Below are 12,765 nucleotides of genomic sequence, written 5' to 3'. Positions count from 1 at the left end.
TATTATGGCAGACACATTTAGTGAGGCAAATTCATCCAAACTTGCAGTTTAGTTAGAGACTACTTTCAGTGGGCCTCTGCCTGCCTCATGTTTTTCACCCAACCTTAAAGGTTGTTGTGCATTTTTACTGCATTTATGTAACATCCCAATGTGATCAACCCTTAGGGATGTTTTTGTGAATTTGGCCTTTTGCAATGAAACATTTATATGTCCCTTTGGAACTTCGCTGGAACACTACTTATATATTTTTATTAAGAGCTCAACGGCTTTGTGGATGGTTTGAAATATATCAATGTACTGAATCATTTATCTCCTTCTGTGTCAAACGTTTGCTTTGTTCTGAAACAAAGCAAGTGAGTTAACACTGTGTTATTCACTGCACCAATGAAGTTGCCTTGTTGTGATAGTGCTTTTTATTGAATGTACATAACCAACTAACTTAACTAACTAACTTAACTAACCATTAATCCTGACCCACACCCTAAACCTAACCCCATTCCCATCTCCATCCCAAACAACACAAGTGGAATGTTTATCCCTGACAACAGCTATAACATGGGAGTCATGCCTCCCTGTCTACCCTAACCTAATCCAGACACACAGTGGTTTGATCATGGATTCATGAGAGTGTAGTGGTTAGCTGTCTGGTTTTATGACGTGATGTTGTAAAAGTCTACAGTACTGCAAAAGTCATGAATCGCAGTAAATCCCTCCTATTAGATCAGTAAAAATAATTAAACTATTTGATAATCTATCAGTGTAAAGTACTTGAGATGGTTTCAATTTGTTGGAACCAGAAGACTTAAATGTAATAATCACAGTGACCAAAATATCTGATTGACTTACTGAAAGAATACAGTTGTGTTTCAACAAGCATATCATGAGATGTCATGTCATGTATGATGAGGATGGACAAGAAAAACAACTTGATATGTTCAGTCAAGACTAGTAGCCGCATTGGTTTAATGATGAACTGGTAAATGCAAATCAAATCCTTACATACCATGGAATGTATTGACAGATTATAGAGGGTAGCACTGAGTTTGATCTGAACTGAGTGATGTCATGATCAGTTTAGCCTTGAGTGTAGCTCAATGTGTCATTCAGCCACAAAATAATATATATGATGACCTCCCTACTGTACTCGAGTTGGTGATCTGCTTTGGAGAGTGAAGGCTACTCTTATTCCTAAGCTCCCTTTCCCTCCTGCTGTATACACAAACACACACACTTACACACAAGCACTAACACACACACACACACACACACACAAACACACATACACAAACACACACACTTTCGATAACAGTGTGTTCAAGTTAAAACTGGCTGTGTCATCCAGCAGCTTTTTGGAAAGCCAAGTTATGTGGAGTCTTTGTTAGTTCTCCCAAGAGTTTTCCCACTAAAGAGCTTTGGCTACTGGGAGACGCAGAAAGAAGTGTAAGGATGAAGTTAATTAAAAATGCAGAGAAGCATCCACGCACGGTTCCCTCAAAGTGAGCACTCTCACGCTCTCTTCTGGTGTGCATCATGAAAAGTCGTTTCATAGGTGTCTCCACTGCAGTTGTTTTCAGGCCTTTTTGGTTGTACAAGAGAAAGGGACATAGGACAAAAACGAATGTATACTTTGTATGTACTGTATGTTTGTAAGTACAATATGCCATTGTCTTGTATGACTTGTTTCAGGTATTGCACTGTTCAACATGTTGAGCCTTAAAACATTGTGATGAATACAATTTCCATACAGACTGGTCAAGAAACTATGTCATCTGCCCAGGATTAACCAACTAGCATGATATTGTTTGTTCTACTCTTTTCATCGTCAATATCGTAAGCCTGGTAGATATGAGTCCACACAAACATGCAAGAGGAAAGGGTGTTAAACGACTCTAAATCTAATCCTGATGGATTTTTCTTTTTCTTCTCGATGTAAGCCTCACGGACCATAAAATCACAGACTTCATTGCTAGGCAACTAGTCTCTGCACAGAGAGGGAGAGAGACAGAGAAGAAGAGAGATAGAGTGGGCTATGTTTCTGTCAGATATGGAGCTGGTGGGAGTACATCCAAACCAAAACAGAGTAGGAGATACAGAAATGCAAATAAATAAATTATACAAGGAAATGTCTCAAACCCATGCTTTGTTCTCATCGATGCTATTTGTGAAATGTTCTCTGTCCATTCTATGCAGATAGGACAGATTGCCCCACCAGAATGTTAACTGGTCTCATGGTGCAAGATGTACAGATGTACAGTATTTTTACAGAGCAGAATGAAGAGGGAGCGGGGGCTCCCAGGAGAGTGGAAATGATGAGCTAATCATTCACCCTGATCTGAATTAATAAGGCCTCATTAGGTAGTCGGAGACACTGCAGCACATAGAGAATCACGAACTCTGTGGATCGGTCCAACCACTCTCACAGAGATGAGGACGGGGTCGCTAGGCAGCACGCTATACCTCACTGAGATTGCTCAGCATATCATGTCTCATTTGTACTCCCGAATTCGACTGATCTGAGATGCATGTGATTTGTTCATTCACTGTGTAATGAGTCTGGTATAACACTAAGTTACTGTGGCATGGCATGATATTAGTTACTGCATATTCGTGTAGTATTCATGCCTGCATTGAAAAATACATATTACTCATGACACGACATTGACATGGCATTGCAAAGCAAACATGTTCATTGTTTTTCATCCACAATAAAAAAAAAAAGATACGATAAATTACCACAACTTATAAAATCAACTTCTTTTCACATTGGTTATGGGAAGTGCTACACTACACTTGGACACATTTTCGATTGCATGTCTGAGATGATGGCAAATTCCTGTTCTGTCACGGACAGTAGCTTGAGTGGGCTATAAAACTCTGAGACTTAAACTGCTATCTTCTCTAGCTCAGTCCAGCATTAATGATGCCACACAAACAGTAAGAGCACTCCTTAGATGGCTGAAGATGTGCATGCGCTATCTGGATTTCATTACCTAGAATAAGTCGTTTCCATGAGGCTTGATCTTTTCCCTCTTCCTGTCTTTTTTTGAAAGTTCAATACAGCAGGTTCTCTGGAGACAGATTTCCACGGAGAAGGAGGGAGAATTGTTTCATGGAGTGGAAGCTTGTGGTTTGGGTTTTATTCCCAGGGTGCACTTGCCCGAGTGGACTGAGGGGCACTCTGGTTCAGAAAGCACCCCGCCTCGTCGCACTCTAAGCGGATGTGACAGGTAGCCATGAAAGGAAAATGCAACAGGGAAACAGCAGTGGAATTACTGACATGAGACCCTCCGTGTTTTTTCATTTGACAAGGGATCACTATTGGAGCACAACCAACCAGAAAGGTAGAAACAGGTACAGTTTGATGTATCTTGTTATTTCCGTTGGCCTTATCCCTCTAAATTAAATAACAAGACATGGGAGATAAATTGCAGTATTAAAGTTAAAGTTGGTCAAATGTTCATCGTTTATGTAGGTATTTACTGTGTATTTGATGAGGAAACAACATGGTTCAGTCTGACAGGGGGAAAGGATCCCACCAGTATTATGAGGCACACACTGCATATCACCAGAGGTTGGTTATTGCCATTTTCGTCATTAACCCACTAATCCTGTTACAGGAATATTACTCCAAATGAAGAGTACATGAAATGAGAGCAGGTCAGGTTTGAGGAAAACAAGAGGCCAACTCATAGTCAGACCTGTTACATAAAAATCACTCAAAACATATACATTTAGTGAGTGATCATATGGTAGCTAAGACAGGAAGACACTGGATGTCCTGGTTGTCAAAAATATTGGATGCTTCTTTACAAAGGACAAGACCCCCATGACCAAACTGTAAATGACATGTCTGTTATTGAGCCATCAGTTATAGTACTGTATAAACACATGTGATGCCTCGATATTAGACATATCTAGCAGTGAAAATCCTCAGATGAGAAATTATCTACAGAACAGATATAACATTGTCAAAGTTAAGCTTTTCACAAAACAGACATACTGTAAAGCAGAAAACAGTCACATATGTATCCATCTGAATGAACTATTACATTTTCAAAATACTCCTTGATGGCTAGCTGCTTAGAGATAGTACTGTAAGAGAAAATTATTAAATAACTATTTTAAATGTCAATAATTAACCCCCCCCCCCCAAAAAAAAAAAGTTGTAGACTGGAAAGAGGTGTGTGCATATGTAACTGTACATTAAAGTGCTTTTTAACAACCAAGAGGACAGCTGTGATAGAAGAAGTTTGGGTAGATGCATGATTGTTCTCCGAACCATGTCAGGTTCACTTTGAAAGGCCAGACTGAGATAACACATGTGACTGTGCATATCATTTCATATAGCGTCTGCTAAATGCATAAATGTAAATATATATCCATTTGTCTCGCCTCTCCTGGTTTGTCAGTGAAACATCCCCCCACCTCTTTAAGTGAATCCACTTTCACACAATGCTGACTTTTTCAACAAGCGACCTCACCCTCATGAAACACCCTTGTGGGTTAACACTTCTCCTTCATGATACACAGTGTTTCCTCCCCGAGTCTTCCCTTCCAGGTGACTGGTGGGCCGTTACCGCTGGTGTCTCCTGCAATTTGCCCTAATGGTTTTACATACCTCATTCCCTTAAACAGTCACTTTGATTTACCTGGGCATTGCAGACTGGGAGGACATTGAAATTCTACCGGATGGCTCCCTTGTACAACAGTCATAAATAATCTAGAGGGTGTGTTAAACAGATAAATGGCTTTTTGCCTGAGTGCCATCCCTGCTCTGAGGATGTGTGACTGGAGCCTGGTGTGCCATGGAGTTCTGTCCTCTCGCCTCATCATGTTGTACTCTCACGTAGTTCAGCCATTGTGTGTGGCTCTTCTCAATAACAGCTCAAAGAAATCAACTGCTCATTACAAGGGTTGATAGCGGAATTGCTCAGAGAGCTATGCTTTGTGTCACAGTAGAAGGGCTTCAAGCTTCATTATCACGACTCAATTTGTCTTAATTATGAAGGTTGGCTTGTAGAAGTCCTTAAACAGAGCTACCGTGATGTTGAGGAAATGGTTTGGCAGGAAAAAAGTGTCAGTATGGTCAAGCAGGTCATCGTGGTTGGTTAATGTAAAATAAATGAAATGTTTTGATTAAAATGTCTTATTGTTCTATGCAGTGTTCTATGTTGTCTATGCAGAGTTCTATGTTGTTCTATGTAGAACACTCAGCCACGTGAGGGAATCGGGCTAGTAATCTGAAGGTTGCCAGTTCGATTCCCGGTCATGCAAACTGACGCTGTGTCCTTGGGCAAGACACTTCACCCTACTTGCCTCGGGGGAATGTCCCTGTCGCTCTGGATAAGAGCGTCTGCTAAATGACTAAATGTAAATGTTCTATTTCAATTACCATTACATGTTGCTATGGGATCTAATCTACCAGAATCTTCTGATATTCACTGCCACATAAAGCAAGTGTGCTCCTTCTTCACTTTTCTTAATAATGGTCTATTGTCATTTGTTATATAACAGCTCCGAAGAACCCGGTAAAAACAACTAAAATGCAATTCCTGTATTATAACAGCACACCCAGAACACATTAGTCACTTCTTATTTGCTGTTTTGACCTGGCCTGTCTCACTCACTCATAATAGGGCGTTGATTATGAGTCACTGAGTAACAGTAAAACAACAATAACTCTTCTTCTCCATTGCCTACCTCCACAGCAGATGCTGCTCCTGCCAGAAGTGCTCCTCAATTTCCCTTTAAAGCGATTTCTATTGGGATGGAAGACATTTTGCTTTAATTTAACATGGGGGGAGAGCTTGGGAGGGAGAAAAAAAGAACTGTGCTCGATATCCATTGAAACCACGTGAGTATGCCATGTGCGTTAATGGAGAAGTCGTGTTCCTGTTCAGAATGTATTTATTAATATGTAAAGCCCATGTGAATGCACAATCCGTCACTTGTCACTCGAGGGGGGAGTAAGAACACCACGTCTGATGGGCTTTTGCGTTGGAGAAACTGGAAAGCTACCCTTGTTCTGTTAGGGTTTTTAGCTGGAGGGTGTGAAGCAGAAGTTGTCTGTTATCTGCTGCCGCTGCTGGTATATACTTCCCTCATTTAATTCCCACCCTCCCACTCATTGGGAAAAAGATAGGGCCTTCGCACACACAGACTAAAATGGAGCTCAGACAAGAGACAGCTCTACCCTCTTTTGGGTGACTGGGCCTGACCATTGTGAATGTCATCAACTCTGTTACTTGTTGTTTTGTTACTCTGTTGAGCCTAAAGCTTTTTCATTTTTTTCACCCACAAGATGAACAGTACAAAGTCTCTTGCCAAAAACTTGCTTCTAGTGACAGCCAACTGTCACAGATTAAGATATGGCAACAAACCAGCACTGAGTCCCAGCCTAACATTATGAGAAACACTGATACCCAATAATACTGCAGTGCTGCTTTGTAGACAGATGTAAAGAATAAACTGTCCTTTTTCCTCAGATAACACCTGCTATGCTGCCAGGAGATACATATCCAGTATTGTATTGGGGGTGTTTATACCTCTAAAAAGGGAAGGGCAGTTTGAATGATCAGAAAAATAAATGACTTAATTAATGGACTAAGTAAAACCTTTTCTGGGAGTCTTAATACAAGCAAGATTCAGTCACAGCTTCACTGTACCTCCACAGGAGGTACACAAAGATATGTGAAACATTTTAATAGTAGTTTTGAGAAATGGATGGCTTATTTCATATTATTGGGTGCCATTATACATCCTTGAGATTTTTTCTCCATGGCGCCCATGCAGCAGGAAGTGTTGGACATTTGCTTTTAATGTAAAAGGATGACTGACTCATTCATCCTCCTGGCAGACACATTCTCTTTACAGGTTCAACAAACATTCAGGAATTCAAGGATTCTGCTCTTTGTCTGTGAGGAAAAAAACACAGCTTAGTTCTTACTTGTTTTTACAAATGATCTATTATGGAATAAGAAATGTAACATTGAAGTTTGGAGACATTTTTTAATTCAGTGTCGTACAGCTGGGCAAAATGCTGTATGAGCATGAACGCATAAAATATTAACACTCTTTCATATTTTCCTACTTAATACGTATATCTTCCTCCCAAAAACACATTTGGGAACTCTTGTCCATGAAACCCTTGGTCCTGCCCATGAGAAAAAATGACAATTTATTTGCTTCTGAAAATTACACTTAAACTGCAGTTCATCACTGCATCATGAAAGGTAACCCCACAAAGAATACAATTGTTTATTGTTTATCTTTATGAGGAAAGACAAGAAATACATTGGCAAAATACATTGCCAGAGAACAGGCTTATGATAATTGAAGTAAACTGAATACATTTCCATTTAAAGTAGACAATACTTTTCTACTAGACAATTTCATGAAACTGACCTTAGAGACCAGCCTGCCTAAAAACAAGTTAGCCATTAAAAGGAGAGGTGAACATCCTGGAGGCTGTCATAACAAAACACACTTACAGTCTGTCTCGCTTGAGCACAGTGAAAGAGAAATATGATTTATGCTGATTTGTTATTAAACAATGAACTGTTCCCAGGTTGCAAGAAAACATTTTGAGAGAAAGTATGTTTCGATTGTGAGAAGTGAGAAACTCAAGGGACTTGTAAGGGAAAGGAAGATGATCAAAGAGAGCGCTGGGAACAACCGAGAAATGAAGCAGGTGTCAAATATCTGACGGTTGTGTCGTAGATTCCACAAAATGCCACAACTAGCAGGTGATGACAATGTATGTCATTTCGTGAAGAATTAATAACCTATCAATGCTAATGTGACTGTGTAAAATAACACAGAGGAAAAATAACAAGTGACAAGTGAAAAGAAATCATCGCCAAATCGTCATTTGATTCAAAAATTAATTTCCAAGCTTTGGATTAATACCAAAACAATGTACATTTGGGGTTGGGTATAGCTTAGTAGTAGAATATTTCCCTGCAGATCAAGATGGTGTGTGTTCAAAGTCATTATAAGCTTGTGCAAAATGAATACATTTGTATTCAAATGATGGTGTCAAGCCTCTGCCCATGTGTCGCCTTTTGCTGGTATAAAAAACTTTAATAGGTCAGTAATTCTGTAGAAATTACACTCTAAAACATTGTTGTGATGATTCTGCTGCTAAGAAGGGTTTGGGTTAGGCGCAACCAGGGCAGATCTTTCAACTGTGTGCTGCTCCATAGCTCGCAGGCTCAGTGAACATCTGTTGAATGTTTTAAGATCTAAAACTACCAGCGAAAAAACAAAACCCCCAATCCATCAGAGGCCGTTTGCATGGCTCACTCAAGGTGGTCGTTGACATGCTGTTTGAACTCACCTTCGCCTTTTAGTGGGCACTTGTTTGCTCTTTTGTCAGGGAATAATTTAACATACGTAGGTGTATATATTAAAAAAATAAGATCTTAATGTCTTACCTGCTGTTTTCAGAGCCAAGGTGGTCTGGCCTGGAACAGAAGATGAATGTGTTAGCTGGGTTGCAGTTCAAAGGTTTAAAATGGGAGTCTGCCAAAGCAACGGCTGGTGGCTAACAGTATGGACATTAACTATAAATGGAAATGACAATACTTTCTTTGATAGCAGAAAACTCATATACTGTGGATTAAAACATGCCACCAAGGCCTAGCTTCAAACAGTGACACACTGCTGTTAGCCAGGCCAAGCAGCTCTGTCTCCATGACAGCAAAGCTAGAGATATCCTGTACCCATGTGATGGTTCTCACAGTGTATTGGTCAAGGCATGTGTATGGCTTATAAATCTAATGCTTTCACTGCTGTTACATAAAAGTAAAGAAACCATCTCTTTGTGAGGAGAGGGTCAAAAGCCACTAAAAACAATTGACTTGAACTTTGCAGGTATTGAAGAGGACTCTCATTAAAACAACACCTCATATCTTTCATGAGTGTCAGATCCATTTAATGGTGTTGGAGGACAAATACCAATTTACACATGTACACCTGGACTGGATGTTTCAAGTCCTGTTCAGTGCCATCTCCTTCCCCAATTACCGCTGTGATCTGTAAACGTGAGCCTCACTCCATCCTGTTCCAGCCGGCCTCCAGGTGTGTCCTCTCATGGGTGCTTTGATCCATTTCGGTCTCCACAGTTATCACACAGACAGACCTCCCTCGCAGGCTCTGGGGCAGATGGGATTCATTGCCTAGCCTGGTGTTACAGAGATGACAACATCACTTCAGCTCTCCACAAAAGACAAGCCCTCAAAAAATGACACTTTCAACCATCAACCAACATTCCTTTATTATGCTATGTACTAATTCATCAGACTGTGGTTTGCTAATACAAATGTTTAGAGATAAGCATGACACAGGCATCATTTCAGGATTAGAACATCCCTGTGCTATTTTATTCAGATGTACATCCTCAGTAATTAGCAGCTAATATTCCAGACAGGCCAAGAAGTATCCTGATTTTCCCAGTATCAACAATTGACAGCCATTTTTTGACATCAGAGTTAACTTTGCTTACTTTATGGTTTGTCAAACAGCTTGCTCCAGGGAATGAATGACACTGTCAATAAATGATCCTGCATAAGCTATTCTTCCTTCTCAGCCTAGCTATTCTAGAAAACATGTTAACATGTTTTCACCATTAAGGATTGGAAGAGGAGTGGTGCACTAGTCCTGTGGATGAATCCTAGGAGCTCATTAACTGCTTGTCTTTGCTTGTTCATCCGGGTATGTCATGGTTGCCCCATTTTCACCATGCTCAGCAGCGTTCCTCTGAAAACCATTGACATTTCTTTGTTTATACAAGAGCAACGCAATGTCAGACAGTGCACAACTTCCATCAGCTGTCTGTCAGCCATATCAAACTCAATTATGCCCGGCGAAGTGAGCTGCTTATGCCTCCACCCAAAAAGTAATTTCACACCAATTAAATACTACAACAACAGAATCTACAATTTGGTATTATCAAGTCCTTCAATCCTGCCCAAGGCCCCAGACAATGTGATACAATGAGGTCACGGACAAGCTGAGTGTGAGAACAAGATGATTTCTGGAAGCTACAAAATGCATGAAATTAAAATCTTTATCCTAACTACTGTGGTGATGTCTAATTGAGGAAAACAAATATTTTGAAAAGACCTTGTCGTTTTTGGGGGGTGAGGGTGAAACAAACAGTGTGATAAGAAAGCAGAGAATACGCTATTAAGGGAGAGAAGAAACACAGAGCAGCTGTTGAAGAGTCAAGATAATTATGGCCTGCACAATACCTGTCTCTGCCCCATTGGGTTTTATAGCCAGTGTTAAACTGCCAGATTATATCCAATGGAAATAGGGCTGTCACTGTAGCTTGAGGTGTCGGGGAAAAAAATTATGACTTTTTACCAAATAACCCAATAGGGGCAGTGTCATGGGCAATTCCATCATGAGAAAAGGACAATGTAAAAAGGGGGGATGATTCTTTGCATCCATCACACACTCAGAATCAGAAGTCAGTGCCTGCAGAGTTCCTAAAATCATTTTAATATAATGTGCTAGTAGGGCAACACTTTTGATCACATTTCTCATTTCACCCAGTGGACCTGTTATGATGATTTGTTCTGTGGGAATCTTGTTATTAAAGATGTTCTAATTTGAATAATTTTCCAATATGGAACACATGGAAATGAATGTGCTGTGTCATAGCCGAGTGGCCTTGGTGAGTGTTACAGCTTGCTTGTGGTTGTTGTCACATCATTTGAACAGAGACAAGAAGATCCCTTTCTGCTTCTATTTTAATGCACAGGCTGCTTGCAGATAATCTTCAAACAATAAGGAAATAAGAGGTGTTCCATGTTCACATGCTTTTCATTCTGTTGATTAAATGTGTCAATTAGGCAGTGTGAAACTACTGTACTGTGGTTGAGGAACCCCACCTACCACATGGTAAACATAAGTGGATGACAATAATATTGTCTATTGTATTATATTATGATAAAGTATGGATATGAAATGGGGCAGCTAAGACTTATTACGGCCAACGACCGATTAAAGAAAACTCATTTCTAAATGATCCCCTTTACATGTCCCTGACAAACCTTACACATGTATAGTCAATAAGAATTTTAAAACTTTAATTGAAGAACTTTTCTTAAAGAGGTCCTTCATGATTTGTGATGTCTTTCGTATCAACATCAGCATTTTCATACAGTTTATGGAATTGTTAACTAGCAATTTACACTTTTCCAATTACTGTTGAATCTGACTGTAAGCCTGGATCTTTGACTCTGAGCACTACATGTCAACTGATCTTGTTAGTTGAGGTATTTGAATTTTATAATGCCATCTCCCTAATTAAAGATACAAGGAATGCAGGCTTCAAAGTATAGTCACTGATTCTGTTTGATGGCCTCTGTACCCTCAGAAGCAGGTAGCACTGACTATGACTGCTCAGAATTTGTTCTGGCTAATTAGATTTCTCCATTCACAAGGAGCTTGTTAGCACAAGTCTGTTCCAGCACACGCTGGGTGTCCTCTCATTCTAGGAGATCCCTCTGAGACAGACACTGCCAACATTATGTTAAAACACACAGACATTTTACTACACACTCACCTTTAACAAAAACAACTGATGTAACCACCACAAAGTTCTTCCAACGTAACCATAATATTTTTGCTGTATATTAAGTCTAAAGAAAAGTTGTTGATATGACATGAGTTATATTATGATGACCTTCTATTTCATTTAATGTTTGTCAGCATAGGGGGTTGTGAATGTGTCCAGTGTTGTGTTGTCTAATCCTTGCCATAAACTATTGCCAAAGCTGTGGGACTGAAGAAGATGAAGGAAGTATCCATTTAAAAGCTCCAGGCCCTGTCTGTACCATTGTGATTGGTATCAAATAATATATCTTTCTGATGTGAAAAAAGGACAAAATCAATGTAGACAGAATGGGAGGAGTCGATAAGCTGGGAGAATTACAATTGCACAGAGATGACTTGTGGCAAGACCAGAATATAAATGAAGCTTAATGCGTGTTCCATCAAGTCTGGACATAGTCTTAACTGTACGAAAAAGGGCAAGATTCACTTTTTAAATCCACCAAATCCATTGTTAATTAAAAGTAATTAACAAATATTTATCTTGACACTCTTCAACAGTACATTCTGTTATAATTTATTAGGATAATGATATGTGTTCCTGGAACTTGGCTAATCACAGTATGCATACACCATTTAGATATATCTAAATATGCAAATAACCAGTGGCTGTTTCACCAACAATCTATTCAGACTACCAGTTAACATGGCATGCAAAACCATTATATTACCCTCCTAAATACCATGTCAGTTAATTTAAAGTTTAGATAGAGGCTGAGTGGACCCTCCACTATGGATGGATGAGTCCTATTAGATGGCTGTGCACAATTGGATATTGTATGACGGTGCTGCATGAGGCACAGTCTCATCCTACATGAATTAAAAAACTCCAGCGAGGTCACGGAAAGGTTTTGGCGATACTGCTTTTCACACATCCTCAAGGCTCCTACTTTCATCACCCATGCCCTCCTGAAACGATTATGTAGTGAAGCTTTGGACTACTGTTGTTAAAAAAGATTCTTCTGAAAGAATGTGGTTCTGCCTTAAGCGGTTTTCTTGCTTCTTGATTTTGTTAAGGAATTGAGGAAAGTTAAAACTGTCTAATATTGTACATCGAAAGGGTCTTCCTCATATCAATTAATCTATGGAATTTGTTTTAATATACAAATTCATTGTACCAAAACAATGTTAACTCTCCTGGTT

Source organism: Osmerus eperlanus, chromosome 4 (genome assembly GCF_963692335.1).
Source record: "Osmerus eperlanus chromosome 4, fOsmEpe2.1, whole genome shotgun sequence".
Classification (NCBI taxonomy): domain Eukaryota; kingdom Metazoa; phylum Chordata; class Actinopteri; order Osmeriformes; family Osmeridae; genus Osmerus; species Osmerus eperlanus.
Note: the sequence above shows the minus strand (reverse complement) of the source record.